Raw genomic sequence first — 16,998 nt, forward strand, 5'->3', positions numbered from 1 at the left:
TTATTAAATGTAAATGATAAAAATGATCTCTAGTTTGTTACAGTCACCCAGCATTACTTCATCTTATTTATACACATATTGTTGGGTGATGCTATTAAAATTATTATATACAGGTAATCTGAATTGCATAGGTAAAACATTTTCTAATATAATTGTTTTTCTCCTTGCTCTTTCTCCTCTGTAAAGGAAGCCGATGCTACAGCTGTTGAGAGGGAGCTTGAGAAGTCACCTTTGGTATCTACAGCATCAATGTTAAGGGAGGTGATACCACCACTCCTCCAGCCGTTGTTGGAATTGTGATTGAGGGTGTTGAAGTTCTGCACGACTTGGGAGACTTTGCCTCTGCATGTGCCCTCAGTTATCCTAACGGACTGAAAGCCTTCTTTGAAGTACTTCAAAAGCTCTTCCTTCAAATGGATGCTTGCAGACTTTCAACCAAGATACAGCTGCTCAAGAACTAACTGTACGAATGAGACAATCACTTATGTGGATGCTGAATGTTCCATAGAACAGGAGAAATATTTTGGGCCGAAACTGAATAAAATTATTACCTGTTTGAAAATAGAGCAGAAAAACTTCACTTGAGGAAAACAACCAATTGTTTTGCAAACTTTTGAAAAACTTTTACCATACATGAAAAGTGGTAGTTGAGTGCCACTACTAGAGAAGTGATGTAGAATTGAGAGACCATGCTGCGCAAAAACGGTTGATATATAACTATGGATATTTTGTGGATGTTTTAACACTAAGCTGCATCAAAAACAACTGCAAGGAAGTTCAATCATCAGACCATCTTTCATATACCCGTTAAAGAAATACTACTTTAACAGAGAGTGGATGTTTGTTAAAGTTTAAAATAAAGTTTCCAGTGGAAAGGCTGTTAGATGGAGAGACTATTATTTTGTTGTAAACAAATTTGAAAATTGTAAAAAGTATTAATTATTTATTAAACCGTAAAAAGTATGTTATTTATTAAAAAGTGTGAATTATTTATTAATTTGCTATCAATCAATTGATTTGCAGTTGTAATTCCATGTTACAAATGTGTACATGCATTTAAATGTTACTTTATTGTATACAATGTTACTGTAGTGTACAGAATTGCACCAAAATGTTACTGAATCACTGCTGTGTTGGTGAATAAAAGAAATAAGAAAACTATGTTGGGTGTACCAAATTCATTTGTGTGGAACCTGTTGACAAACTTAAATTATGTCAAAGTAAATAGTAAAACTTATAGTAGATGAAAACCTAATGTTTTCATTAACTGAAATTAAATGTATTATTTAATGACTACAAATAAGATATATGCTTAATTGACAAATGTAAAATATGTAGCCTGTACATATATTATTTAGGTTAATATAACATAACTGACTTAATTTGGTTAAGCTTAAATATCTCTTGTTGATCAGAAGTAAAACATTGTAATTAGCTGAATTTACAATCATTGTTACTGTAACATAAGTTAGTTAAATTAAATGACCTTAATATTTTTGCTTTTAACTAACCGAATAAAAATACGTGGAACCTGTTGACATAATAAATTTAATTAAAGTCAATGATTCAATTTTTTCAGTGTACACACACCCACTCAGAGTGCGTGTTGATAGCCTACTCAGTTTTTCTCCACCTCCCAACTGATTACTCGGATTGATGAGAGTGAGAGTGCTGAGAGAATGGCTTGTGAGAATCGCCTCACACACACGCAGACAGGCCAGAGACTTTATATTACTATTATACAGTCTGTGAGACAGGCTCGCCGCCATGTCACATGCAGTATGCGGTTGGAGCCAGCAGGGGCGCAACTACCCAGTGTTAGAGGGGTATGCAGCAACAATTTTGCAAAATTTTAAAAAGAGTGCCGGACATCATCATGTATGGGCTTTAAATAATAAAGGTTTATCTTTCAAAGTATATCAGCGACGTTAACGGTCGCCCGGTTGCCCTTGGCTGTGGTCACCCCTGGTTGATGTGATTTGAGTGGTGAGTGGTTTCCATCTCTGTCTGCACTATTTTTCCCCCAAAAAGGACACAGTGAATAGGTTGGTCAACAGAACTTCAAACCATACTGAACATTTAGTTTTGTGTGTTCTAACTAATAGAACTCCTGGAATGTGTGCGCCACCATGTATGACTCACTTCCTGCGACGAGGACTACGGAGAGAGAGGTCAGTTTTTGCGCACCCCCTGGTAAAACGTTTTTGGAAGGGGTCGGACGACAGAAACCTGCTGTGCGCTTTTTCTTAAACCTGAATAGGTTTTAGCCCTGGTGCTCCGAGCTCTGAGGGAACCCTCCTATTCGTGCTTCTGGCACAAGCCCCTCTCAGGATCCTGTCACTAAAAACGGCGCTCCACTTTCGCCTTGACGTTGGCTAAGAGGCTGTGTGATTTATGCGCGCTCCTCTCCATTAGAGGGGACGGGAGCGTGGCCATTTTACAGCCAAATCCATCATCACACCAAAAGTTTTAACAACCCTTTCAGGCGAGGGAGTTGTCATAACAACGACGCGAAGGAGGTGTCTCACCGACCTGCCAGGTGCGCACGTTATTCCAGTATGTTTTACGCACGACAGACATCAGATGAACACAGCGGCTGTTTCATTGACTGTGTGAAGCTATCACCCACGCCTGTAGCGCGGAGGGAGTGGAACCCCACCCTCAGAGCATTCGGGTGCACTCCGCGAGAGCGCAGCCAGCGTCCGCAGCCAGCGTCCGCAGCCAGCGTCCGCAGCCCCCTCAGCGGCGTGACGGTGGACAACGTTTATGCAGCGGCCTCCTGGGCGTCCCCGTGCCCGTTCATCCGTTTTTATCTGCACGGTGCGTCTGAGTCCCCCATGACTCACGCAGTTTTATCCGCACTTGACGGCAGATGATGTGCTGTCAGGTTTGGTTTTGCTGCTGTCTCCATCCTCCTTTTTGCAGCTATTAATTGTGATGTTAATTTTTGTTACCATAAAACATTTTCGCAATCCACATGACATGGGCCTCACGGTCAGTAGGCCTACTCATGATGATGACAGGGTTTTTCTCATCAAAATAATGTGTTTTGATTCATTAAACCTTGTTGAGTGGAAATAGGAAGATGAATTAGTCTATGTTCTGCTTGTGGACCTTGTGTCGCAGGTGGCGTTGACTACGTCAGCTTCGCCCTTAACCCAATAGCAATTGCTCTTCGAGGGTGAAGCATATACGAAATAGAAAGATAGTTACGTATTGTAACTCCAGATTCTATGAGTATAGGCGCAGCCCTCTAAGATTCGGGCCACCTGCTTCACCAACATTGGCTGAAGAAAAATGCTGATGTTGGAAGCAGATCTCTGGTCGCGCCACTGTAATATACAGTATCTGTGGACGTAAAATCTTCACGACTTCACGGATAAACCCAATAGCAATAGCTCTTATGGCGCTGACACACCAACCCGATAATCGGCCGTTGGACAGTCTGGCAAGGTCAGTGACTCGAGTCTGTTTGGTGTGTTCCGTGCCATCGTCCGTCATAGGAGCTGTTGGCCTTTATTTTGACCGACCCGACATGCTCTGTCGGAGACAGGGCAGTCGGGACTCACCCGGAAATGGCGAACGGATGAGCCTCTCAAAATCTGATGAAAATCTTTTAAACTGACCTTTGTCGATCTGAAATGAAGACAGATTCAGCAACTGTATGGCCTATTTCTCACTTAAAATGTTTTCAGAAACACATTTCGGTGAACCATTTTAGTACAATATGAGATCGTATTCTGAACAAGCTGCCATGACAGTCTGGCTGTGAATTTCCGGAGAAAAAAGACCCACGTGACGTGTTCGTCCTATCAGCTGCCGGTTTTCATTTTCTGGGAAACAATACAGAGAAGCGCCGCCTGCTGCTATGGAGACATATTACGTTTCACGCAGAGCGTACGCTCAAGTCGGCGTCGCCTCAGTGTGTTTTGAGGCATTTTTTTGGACCTCGGGGACCCGACTGATCAGTCCGACTGCCTTTTCTGCCGATGGTCAGCCGTCTGGTTGGTGTGTAACCTCTCTGAGAGGGCTGTGCCTATACTCATAGAATCTGGAGTTACAATACGTAACTATCGGCCTGCCTTGTTGCACCATCCAAATTTTCTAAATCTAAACCAAATGTATATTTGTCGCTTTTTTTACATTAAATAAAAAGCAAGACAGTCTTATTATGACAAATATTTCAATGACATATTCGACATAACACAACACAATTCATCTGTTAATGTTTTTTCTCTCTACTGCAAGTTAAACTGTGGTCGTATTTACACAAGTATGCCTGTACATCTTCATGGGCAGAAAGATGAATGCAGAGTGGGACTGTAAAGCACATCAAAGACTGTTCCCATGTGTCTCCTAACACAACTGACATCTGTTTTTCAGAGTCACAGCTGTTTCAACAAATGCCCTCTGTCAGCACCAGCTTTTTGTCAAGTCAGAACAGTTAAATGAGGTACAAGATTACATCAAATACCCTGAGTAGTTGCCATGAAAGGGTTTCAAATTAATTTCTTCGGCCATGTTCCAGGTACTTTAATTTGGCCACTTCTCCTTTTACACTCGTATTTGATGTCAGTGCTATTTTCTTTCCTCTGAATCAATCCCCTCTGAGCCTCTTCTCTCAGATTTACTGATTGTTCAGGTCTCAACTTCCAAAACATCTTTACACACAGACACACACACACACACACACACACACACACACACACACACACCCACACACACACACACACACACACACACACACAACACAGGCATATCATATTTCATCGTCACAACTCTCTTCTTTCCTGCTGCTTTCACTGTCCACCTGACTTCTCTCAGGGTTCAAGCAATATGGCTTATAATAATAATAATATCCAGCGTCATGAGCTAATTTCGTGCAGACATTCAGGATGTTTAACATTGACAATGTTCATACAATAAAAAACACATCTAAAACTTAAGGCGGGCAAGTCACAAAAAGCTTTTAAATTATCATCAGATAATTTAAAATTATCATCAGATAATTTATCAGATTTAAATTATCATCCATGCATTAATTTCTTCCCGTATTGACTATTGTATTGTATAATAAATCTGTTCTTCACCGCCTGCAATCCATTCAAAACGCTGCTGCTAGGCTTCTTACTAGATCAAACAGGCGCACCCATATCACCCCTCTACTCTACTCCCTTCACTGGCTTCCTGTAACCTACACCAGTGGTTCCCAACCTTTTTTCCTTGGCGCCCCCCCTACTTGTGTCTAAGAAAGGCTGAGCCCCCCCTCCGAAACCGAAGTTGAGGTAACTTTCCCTTACTTTCTTTTTTGATACAGAGGAGTTATCAGCACTTTTACGTTTCACCGCCATGTTTCGTTCATAAAATAGTGATGCTGTGGCGGCAGGAAAAACGAGGATAATAGCAGCTAGCAGCTAGCAGCTGACCTGATGAGAGCAGGGTCCCAGGTTAAGAGGTCCCGGAGGTTTGGCCTACTAAGTAGCCTGCCTACAAGTTTAAGCGAGAACAAAAATATATAGTTTTTATACAGACTTTTGTATACATTATATATTTATCATAATTTGTTTAACATGTGCAAATATTTTTTTTTTACCTCAACCTCAAACCAGATAAAGACTTGCGCCCCCCCTGTGATCTTTGCCGCCCCCCTTAGGGGTCCCCGGACCCAGGTTGGGAACCACTGACCTACACGATCCAATTCAAAATTCTTACTACAACCTACATGGTCAGGCCCCTGATTATCTTGCCAACATAATTCACTTACACACCCCCTCACGGTCTCTAAGGTCTGTCAATCAAAATTTGCTATCCACGCCACGCATTCGTCTGAGGACATGTGGGGATAGAGCCTTTGAGGCTATGGCACCCAGACTCTGGAATGCTCTACCAACCAGCATTAGGTTTGCTGAGAATGTGGACTGTTTTAAGGGACAAGTGAAGACTTACTTGTTCAGGCTAGCTTTTGGGTAGCCTGTGTCTTTTATTTATTGATATTGTATCTGTTGTATTTGTATTTTATTCTATTTGACTATTTTAACCATGACTTTATTGTCTATGCATATTGTAAAGAACTTTGTGACCTTGTCTGTGAAAAGTGCTGTATAAATAAAATTTACTTACTTACTTACAGATACTAAAATTATGCACTAAATTACAATTTTACTTTTATCTCATCTCTAAATTACCTCAGCACTCATTAATTACGTTTGCTCTCCTTGGTGGTTGAGAGTGATCAAATACATTTATTGACACGGTGCACAACAGAGTTTTGCATGGGAAGAGTCTTTAGTGATTAGACCCCATTGTGACATTATCAATTTACGGGGGTAGTGATGCAATGAGTTGTACAGGAATATTCCCTGATGAAGTCTAGACACTGGTGGTGGTGGTGGTGATAAAGAAGTGAAAAGAGTTGGCTTAAAATCTGGATGATGGGATGTGGAGCGGGACCTCTGATCAGGGGAAGTAACCCTGGGTGCTGGATGTGATGATAAATGGAGGTGAATGGGCTAGAGGAGGGCGGCATTGATTTTGCACTGAAATAACAACTGACAAAGGCAGAGAAAGGAACAGTTGGCCGTATCGATGATTGCTGATTGAGTAGAAGTAAGAGAGAGAGAGAGAGAGAGAGAGAGATTAGTTAAACTCTACTATTGTCATGGACGGAGCCACGGTGCCGCTGCAAAATAGCCTCGGGAAGAAACTTGTTTTGGTGGAACGTGTGTACGTTCAAAAGTTGTTTTAGTCGTGCAACAGAAAACTCAGATTGGACAGATAGTCTAGCTAGCTGTCTGGATTTACCCTGCAGAGATCTGGGGAGCAGTAACCATAGTCCTCATAAATCCACCGGAGTTTAGAATGCCAACACAAATAAAGAGGAAGGTAACGGAAATCCGGCAGAAAAGGACATTTGGCGGAACCTGGCGGCAACGGAGCAATCCCGGAAGTGGAACGTCGTGGATATAGACTAAGCAAAGACTAACAGGATATATGGTAACAGCTTTAATTAAGGTTTTGGTGTAAATTAACTCAACAAGCTATTCTAATACTCAGAAACTGTATAAGACAGAGATCTTCAACAGGGTTTTATTTTTTAAATTAAATGAAATTAAAATGTCTTAACATGAATCCAACATATTGTTATATACATAACATAAATCAGTGAAAAATTGTGAAAGAAAAAACATTAATGATATGCTTACTGGCCTATAGGTAAGGTAGTCACTAAGGGAGCCATCTACAGATACAGTTCATGCTAAGGATTCACTGTGCCACATGTATTTTTAACTTTAAAACATCCATCCATCCATCTTCTTCTTCCGCTTATCCGGTAACGGGTCACGGGGGTAGCAGCTCCAGCAGGGGACCCCAAACTTCCCTTTCCCGAGCCACATTAACCAGCTCCGACTGGGGGATCCCGAGGCGTTCCCAGGCCAGGTTGGAGATATAATCCCTCCACCTAGTCCTGGGTCTTCCCCGAGGCCTCCTCCCAGCTGGACGTTCCTAGGGAGGTGTTCCAGGGGGCATCCTTACCAGATGCCCGAACCACCTCAACTGGCTCCTTTCGACGCAAAGGAGCAGCGGCTCTACTCCGAGCTCCTCACGGATGACTGAGCTTCTCACCCTATCTCTAAGGGAGACGCCAGACACCCTCCTGAGGAAACCCATTTCGGCCGCTTGTACCCTGGATCTCGTTCTTTCGGTCATGACCCAGCCTTCATGACCATAGTGAGGGTAGGAACGAAAACTGACCGGTAGATTGAGAGCTTTGCCTTCTGGCTCAGCTCTCTTTTCGTCACAACGGTGCGATAAATTGAGTGTAATACCGCACCCGCTGCGCCGATTCTCCGACCAATCTCCCGCTCCATTGTCCCCTCACTCGCGAACAATACCCCAAGGTACTTGAACTCCTTCACTTGGGGTAAAGACTCATTCCCTACCTGGAGAAGGCACTCCATCGGTTTCCTGCTGAGAACCATGGCCTCAGATTTAGAGGTGCTGATCCTCATCCCAGCCGCTTCACACTCGGCTGCGAACCGATCCAGTGAGTGCTGAAGGTCACAGGCCGACGATGCCATCAGGACCACATCATCCGCAAAAAGCAGCGATGAGATCCCCAGCTCACCAAACTGCAACCCCTCTCTACCCCGACTACGCCTCGATATCCTGTCCATAAATACTACAAACAGGATTGGTGACAAAGCGCAGCCCTGGCGGAGGCCAACTCTCACCTGAAACGAGTCCGACTTACTGCCGAGAACCCGGACACAGCTCTCGCTTTGGTCGTACAGAGATTGGATGGCCCTGAGAACGGACCCCCTCACCCCATACTCCTGCAGCACCTCCCACAGTATCTCCCGGGGGACCCGGTCATACGCCTTCTCCAGATCCACAAAGCACATGTAGACCGGTTGGGCATACTCCCAGGCTCCCTCCAGGATCCTTGCGAGAGTAAAGATCTGGTCCGTTGTTCCACGACCAGGACGGAATCCGCATTGTTCCTCTTCAACCTGAGGTTCGACTATCGACCGAACCCTCCTTTCCAGCACCTTGGAGTAGACTTTACCGGGGAGGCTGAGAAGTGTGATACCCCTGTAATTGGCACACACCCTCTGGTCCCCTCTGGAACCACCACCCCGGTCTGCCACTCCTTAGGCACCGTCCCCGACTTCCACGCAATGTTGAAGAGGCGTGTCAATCAAGACAACCCCTCCACACCCAGAGCTTTAAGCATTTCTGGACGGATCTCATCAATCCCTGGGGCTTTGCCACTGTGGAGTTGTTTAACTACCTCAGCAACTTCCACCAGGGAAATTGACGACAATCCCCCATCATCCTCCAGCTCTGCCTCTACCATAGATTATTAGTCGGATTTAGGAGTTCCTCAAAGTGCTCCTTCCACTTTAAAACATGATTTATAAAATCATACCAACAATTATTTTAATAGCTTAGTATTCCATGTGGTAAAAATGTATTTATAAAGGCTTTAGGCCGCCCTACACATTATTGTAGGTCCAGATTAATATGCAACTTAAATTTATACAATATGTCGGGAGTCCCCTGCATTGTCATCTCAGTTAAGGGGTCCTTGGCTTAAAAAAATGTAGAAGACCCCTGGTACAAGATAAAAAAAAGGCTGAAGGAATTAAAGGTGTTTAAATACAGTAAAAGGAGGATGAGAAATGAAATAACATTAAAATGAAGTCTCTCCTGATTGAAATGCTGTTGCGTGGTCGACTGAACACGCAACAGCTAAACGAGAAACAGACAGCACAAGAAGATACCTTTACAAAAATATTGGTAATATTTGCTTAAAAGTCACCAGATCTAGTAAGAAAGCCACTGTGAAATGAGCATAAGTCTGGAAAAATATTAAAATTATAGTAGAAGTAATTGTGCCCCCTCACTGCCCGTCCTTTGGGTATTTGGTTCCCCCAGACAGACTGACCAGCTCCCCCCATCACCCCTGTCTGGGATTTAGTCCCCCCACCACACACCCACCCAACACCACTCCACTGTCCGCCCTCTGTGCTCCCTGCCGTCCTATTCATTTTCATTTGTGCTCTTCATGCACACAAACCATCCACCAACTGTCACCTGTCATCTTCCCCAGGCTGAGTGTGTGTGTGTGTGTGTGTGTGTGTGTGTGTGTGTGTGGGTGTGTGTCAGATTTATCAAATGAGGTTTACAAAGAGCTATGTGCAGCAAGAGAAAATGAATTGAATATGTCGCCTAATGACATACCACAGTGACAAATGTATCAAGTGGCCTTGATGATTAAATTAAGTTTGCTTGTTTCCTTGTGTGACAGTATAGTGAAATGTATTTCTACTATTTCTATTAAATTATTCTGCACCTTAGGAATTTGACCATTTAAATGTTCTTAACTGAAACTATACTTCCTTATTTGAAATTTCTGAATCATTCTTTATTTTATTATTTGCCGTGCTGACTTTTGTTAATGAGGTTCGGGGGTTTGGAGCGACTGTAATGGATGATGCATGTCATAATCTAAACACTGGCTGGTTGGTTTGGTACATTTCAGACAACACAGATTCAATTATTTTTTTCCAGACTTGAATATCACAGTCCGTAGTGAAAACTGAGTTGACTGAGGTGCAGTCTGACTGTCCTTTCATTAAAAGAAACATCATCAAATATATCCGACGTAAAAAATAAAATAATAATAACTGGAATGGAATGGAATGCATTTCTATTTCTTACAATATGCCTCTCATTCACCCATGGACTGATAATGTTGATGTGATGGTGATACTGTAAACGGTTCATTTCAAAAAGTCAGTTCAAGGCTACTGATCTCTCCACTGTGTGTATTACAACACAATATATATATATTTGTGTATATATATATATACACACACAAATATTGCATTAACCCCTGAGGACATCCTAAAACTATGCATTGGCAATGTTTTCACATCCTGGAATGCTCTGTGTGACCTGTTGAGGATCTCCCTGTTTGATGAGAGAAGTAATGTTATTCTGCTATGTCTTTTGCTTTGCATGATAAAGTCAAATGAGTAATGTTTGCATGTACCCTGATATATCTGTGAGGGGCCATATTGAGGGTTTTGTTTAGTGTCCAACTGATGAAATGGTGGAGGCTTTTAGATGGTGTGCTGTATGAGTGATTTATTTTTTGTCTCACACACACTTACTGAGTTGTCATCTTGTCCATTTCCATTTAATGATGGTCAGTTAGCAAAGTTCTACGATGTTTGTGGTTGGATAAATTACTGATTTCAATAAAGGAAAGAAATTGCAGGGAAACATTGAGGCAGCAACAAAAGCACAGGTTAGCTGTCATCGAACCTATAGGTGTCGGGAACATTGTATGTGGGCGGGACAAGACCAATGAAATTGGACCCACTTACTTTTACTGTCTCTATTTCAGCGCATCTTTATGTTCACTTTTCAGAGCGCCGTCAGTAAAATCCATTCCACTTCACACACTAAAAGATGGGAAAAATCCAAGAAAGTACAATTTACGTAACCCTATCTATTGACTATTTCTCCTGTAGGACAATTTTGCACATTACAGACCATTTTCACAGTAAATAATACCATTAATGAGGGCTGTGTGTCATTTGGGCTTTCCACAAGCTATAGGCCTACCAGTGAGCCAGCAGGAACTCCAGGGCCCTGGAGCTGGACCACCTAAATGGAATGCAGCCATTACATAGGTAATCATTACACCTTGCTTTTCACAAGGCGTGTCACAACTTTTCCAGTCAGTGTCACATTCAAGGGAGAAACTCATCACCATCATAAGCCCTTACAGTATATCCTACTCCCAAGTGGTGAATGACCAGGCCAGACTCTGCACTCCCCTAAGGCTGCGTCCATCTGTTACTCAGAGCAGCACGATCAATACTGCTGATGTTAATGATGGCTAAAAGCCTGCTAAGAAACCTGAGAGGCTCTTATAGCCCAAGGCCAGCCCTGTCACCCTGGCGGGCTATCAGTCCTCGCACTCGTCGACTGAAGACTAACCCAAAGAGGGTTAATGTTGGAATATCAGTGTTTCAGCCCAGATTTAGCCCCAGTGTAGATACCATAAAAAAGCGGAAAGAATGTAGATATGACTTTGCCCTTGCATGTTTGCCGTACCAAGACCTTTTCTCTGATATCAGATTAGTGTTGATTTAAATAGACATACTGTATATGCAAGTAAGAACAATTTGGGACTGATTGAGTTTCATTCCTTTATTCATCAAAGTGTAGACTGACCAGAAGTTTTCTTAATCACAATGATTGTGTTTAAGTTAAAAGTAAAACTTTGAAAAGGTTTTTTAACAAGCACTTTTCTAATCTATAAAGACAGTTTCAAATAAAATATGAGCTTACTTGCTGTGGGGCAGAAGAGTCTTTGTGGATTTTGTCTTCAAAATTGTGATAAGAGTTGTTAAATATATTAATATATAATAATAATTAAAATGCAAAGGCTTATAACTATTAATAAAGGCAACAACCTGACACTAAATACAAAAAACCCCAAAGAACTCATCATTGACTTCAGAAAGCGCGGCTATTTATAAATATTGACTGTATGGAGAAAGTTCAAAACTTAAAGTGCTCATATTATGCTCATTTTCAGGTTCATAATTTTATTTAGAGGTTATATCAGAATAGGTTTACATGGTTTAATTTTGAGTGTGTGTGTTGAGCTCTCTGTTTTAGCTACAGAGTGAGGCATCACACTTCTATTCCATCTTTGTTGTTTGTTAAAGAACCATGTGGAAATGGCCAAAATCGCACAAATTTCGAACTTTCAATTCAAAATAGCGGACTTCCGGTTGCGTTAAGGGTATGGGTCCAATGAGCTTTTTTGTACGTCTTGACATTCTACATATGTGTACCATGTTTCGTTAGTCTACGTTAAACGTACTGCAGGGGCTCAATTTTTAAAATTTTGTAGGGGGTGTTAGCGAGCCATTTTTGTGCGGATATTCCCGAAACCCTTAAAATATGTACATTTTCACCAGGCTTGATGCGACCGCCAATTTTGGTGAGTTTTTGAGTATTTTAAGCCCCTCAAAAAGGCGACCGGTACACAAGCGCTTTGCCTAACACAGAAGAACGCCTCAGGTCAAGACTCAGCAGTTTACTTACATCTGAAGGATAAAGGACACTATTTTGAGGACCACCGGGTACCCATTTTAAACAGAGAGTACAGATGGTTTAAAAGGGGTGTCAAGGAGTCAGTCAGTCACACTCTTGGATGAGAGAAGAAATTGGAGCACATTTAATCAAGTCCAATTGCCCTTGAGTTTAACCCTTCCCTGGAAGGCAACCATTGTTTCCCCTTCTAACTTCTCTAAGCTTCTAAAACTGCATTTAGACCAACATATATCCAGTGGTGCAAAGAAAACCAAATTACTTAGAACAGTTAAACTGTTCCACACCCCTGCCTCTATCCAACTGTCCCAGCTTCCTGTTGTCTCAGCATGTTGTAAACGACAGCAGGCATATGGCAGCCACATCGCCACATCTTCATAAACCCATTTTCTCCTGGTCCCCACAGAAGCTTTCAGCACTTCATCACCATCCTAACCAACTGTCAGGCCTCATGGCTTCTCTGCAGGGCTGTTTATGATTCACAGATGTGCTACATTATAAGGTGTTTATGTATGGAGTTATATTCCTATCTTTATTCAAGAGCGCATTCTTTCAATTTGAGAGCATTTCTCACTGATATTACGTTCAGATTTTATAATAATTTCCCTCAAAACCTTACTCTCACACTCAAATAGTTAATGCTTGTGCTTGGATTTGCTCTACTTGTGCTCAAACTTTCTGCTTGGACTCAGATATGTTGTTGTTTGGACAAATGTCCTGCTCTCAGCTTTGGCCCTTCTCCTCACACTCAGGTTGAGTCTGTACATTTGCAAATCTTCTCCTCACGGATTTCTCCTGCGCGCTCTGATTTTTTTGTGTTACAGTGCTCTCAAAATCCCCCCAACCAATAGAATGCCAGCTGTAGTGTTGACCAATGAAATGATCCCTGCCCCGTTGAGGGTGCTGCACACTTCCTGCATTACTGCATTACTTCAAATACTAAGTTACTCCTCTAGTAAACTAGTATTCACATGAAATAAAACAATAAAACATTGAGACCATTCAGCAAAGGACACTGGGAAATAACAAATTCAACACTGGTTGCTATGGACTCGTCACTAGGCTTCCTCAGTCATTGTAAATATTCCAAAACATATATGTTTATTTTTAAAGCAGATTTTAAATTACATTGTAACAGTTTAACAATTCACCCTTATGGAATCCAATCGCGGCACGGCTGTCTTGGAACGCAATAGACAGACAGTGGCGGAATGCCCCGACACTTAAATTCAACTAAAATGTAACAGTGAACAATCAGTGTTCGACCTACAGTCTGTTGAGATGCCTATCCAAACGCAGAAATGAAGCGCAGTCACACCATAAAACGTTAAGACACGTTGAGAAAAAACATCCGTATTTTGCCGTAATCCAATGACATGGAAAAAAAAGTAATCCACAGCGATCAGTAGATCCACAAAAAGGGTCACGGTGTATCCAGCAAGGCCTATGCGAGCGTCACATTCACCAGCCAGCTCCAAACAGGTGAACGAGGCCTCTCCACTTCGCCGTTTAAACAAAGTGGAATAAACGTATAAAAGTCAAAATCTACACAAAACCCGCAATCAATTAGTAAGCTGACATTACATTTATATACATGGCATTTAGGAAACCTTTATTGCAAGGTTGGCACGGCAAGATGTCCACATGTGGTCATGCCAGATGTAATTATTCCACTCATTTTTTAAACAATGCAATTACCCATTTCAGCCACCAGGGGGGCCCGTGCCCCCCAACAAACTCATGGGTCAGACCCATCTGGTAGCAAAGGAAATTTTGCTGTTTTCATGAATACAAAAGTATTCCCAGACTAAAAAATGTTGGGTGACCCTCCCTCAAAAAAGAATAAAAAGACATGACCCTCCCCTATTTTCCTCCGGTGGTCCATTCCATAAATACCGAACGGTCCCTAACATAAATTAAGCACGCAGCATATGGCACTAGCATATAGCCTAGCTTGATGTCCATAAACAATTAGATTTTTTTATAGAGTTTAGCTGATTGAACGACATATGACGGACAGTATGTGTATATGTGATGTCCCCACTTGTTCCTGGGGATTTGGCTAATTTCATGTTAGATCCAGTAGTAAAAACTAAACTGTAATATAACTGAAAGAACACAAGAGACTGGATTGTTAGTGTCAGTTTTTACATCACTGTTGTTCATCATAATTTAGTCTTCATTCCTTCATATAACATTAGTCTGAAAATGATGAATTCATATAAGTCTGTTTAAAAAATTGTAACGTTAAGTACAATTTCACCACTATAATAAAAACAATTCTAGAAATGATATACTTTCTTATTTGCTCCTTAAATAGCGGTTATTTTTTTAATTAATACAGTATTTTGTTTCAGTTTCTCTTCTTCCAGGTGGGGCTGAAGTACCCCTGTTGAGCTGCATCACAGCTGCACTGTGTGCATGGACCAGTGTTGTACAACCACACTACTGTGTTGTTCAAGTCAGTACATTACTCCCAACTCAAAATCCTATTGGTTCCCCCTGTACTCACCTGTGTGCAGAGGGCAGGCAGCAGTGGCACAAACCAAGAACGTTGGGAAGTCTGATAATAATGTAATTGTAAAAAATAATAATAATAATAATAATAATAATAATAATAATAATAATAATGATAATAATAATAATAATAATGTAATTGTAAAATCATGTTACATACACTTGTACCGGGAGAGAAAATTACTGTAGTGTCCACAAAACCAAATAGAGAAGGTAACTCCGGATTTCCACTGGATGCGGAACGTCTGTGGCGTCTGCGGTTCCGCTGCGGAACGGCTGCGTGCTCCGCCGTCCGTCAATACCCACTAGGTCCGGATTTGTTGCGGCACGGCTGCGGCCTTGACTGACAGCTGTAGTCACGAGGACCCACAATATCTTGCGAATTCACGTAGAATAGAACCACAAAACCAACAACAGTTTGTTTCCATCTAGAGGAGTAGAGGGGAAACAACTCTGTGCTGTGTTTTCAAGGTGTAGTGCAGGGAAATATGATCCGGCGTGAGCACGGTGTATTTTATTTTGAAAATTAACCAAATTTTTATTTTGTTTCTGTGTTTGACTTCCTGTCCCGCATTATCTGCCGTGTGCTGAATTGCTGCGGAGCTCTCCGGCGTCCGGCAAAAATAGAAGCTCTGTGTATCTGCTCCGGAGGGCTGCGGACCGTCGAAGCTGGGACGCAGTCGGAACGCAGCCGTTCCGCAGTCAGTGGAAATACACACATTGACTTCAATGGAAACCTAATGACTCCGCCGACGTTCCGGAGCGGATCCGATAAGATTGCCGGTAAGGTAAGATAATAATGATGTTAAAGAAAGCTATGTACAACTAATATATTATGTGTTGATGTCTATGTATATCTATTTGTCTTAAATAGGAGCACACTATACAAAGACAACAGTGGAGAGTTGCTGGATCTGTCTGTCCTCAAGGTGCCAGAGATCTACAAGGACTTCACCCTTTTCTGCACCATCACCTGCATAATCCAAGTGATAAAAGAGAACAATCTATTGTGTTCTCTGCTTACATGAATAGGTGCCTGTAATGTCTGCCCACATAAACAATCAATTCATAAATGTTGATAATTTACATCACCTGAGATGCACCATAACTTACTTGCCAAATAACAATATAAAGGTAAACCTCATGTATGCCCAGATCAACACAAATCCTTATTATAATATGGACATACACAATATCTCTCTTTTATGCTCTTTAATACCACAGAGCTGACAACAAAGGTGTGAACATCAGCACAACATTAGTCAAAAACAAGGCTACAGTTCTGCCAGCCGTCTGCTCTTCATCACCTGTATTTTGCCCAGTATGTTTCGGAAAGACGGCGATTCCACTGTCAAAACAGGCAACATTTCTTCCACCACGTATGCTGCCAAAAGCCCATTTATCTCTGCTTTGCCTGCTGTTGAAAGTATCAGTTTAAGTATTCTTTTGTTTTAATCTTTTACCAATAACTGTGTCCATCTCAGAGTGAAATTCCCTTTTTTGACTTTATTTACAAGCTTGCCTGATTCTCTCATTTAGGTCAGTTACAAATTCTTCATATCTAACTAAAAGAATATATACACCCTTATCCAAATAGGACAAATTGGTGTGGATTTACGTTACATTTAGCCAGGCTGTATGTAAATGTATCTTGGTGGCTTGCTGCCTGAGAACTGTCCACTGACATAGAGTTGTGTTGTGGTGTACTTTGTCTGAGTGTTCAGTCCACATGTCCAGTCCTGGGTTCACAAAAACCTTTTGGTAGTAAGAAGAACTCTAAACAAGGCATATCCTTAGAGCCCGAACGCTGACAGTGGCGAAGGCCCTATTGGAACTGAAGGA

General features: G+C 41.8%; 1 long non-coding RNA gene across 1 annotated transcript; it reads right to left on the reverse strand.

Annotated features, from left to right (window-relative positions):
• Window positions 1–564: 564 nt before the first annotated feature.
• Window positions 565–15,136, reverse strand: LOC116034485. Its single transcript, XR_004101109.2, has 3 exons — window positions 14,982–15,136; window positions 10,971–10,973; window positions 565–575 (listed from the first exon to the last, which is right to left on the reverse strand). It is a non-coding gene; the product is annotated as an uncharacterized LOC116034485 (long non-coding RNA).
• Between the last annotated feature and the right edge of the window lie 1,862 nt (window positions 15,137–16,998).

Source organism: Sander lucioperca, chromosome 6 (assembly GCF_008315115.2).
Source record: "Sander lucioperca isolate FBNREF2018 chromosome 6, SLUC_FBN_1.2, whole genome shotgun sequence".
Lineage (NCBI taxonomy): Eukaryota > Metazoa > Chordata > Actinopteri > Perciformes > Percidae > Sander > Sander lucioperca.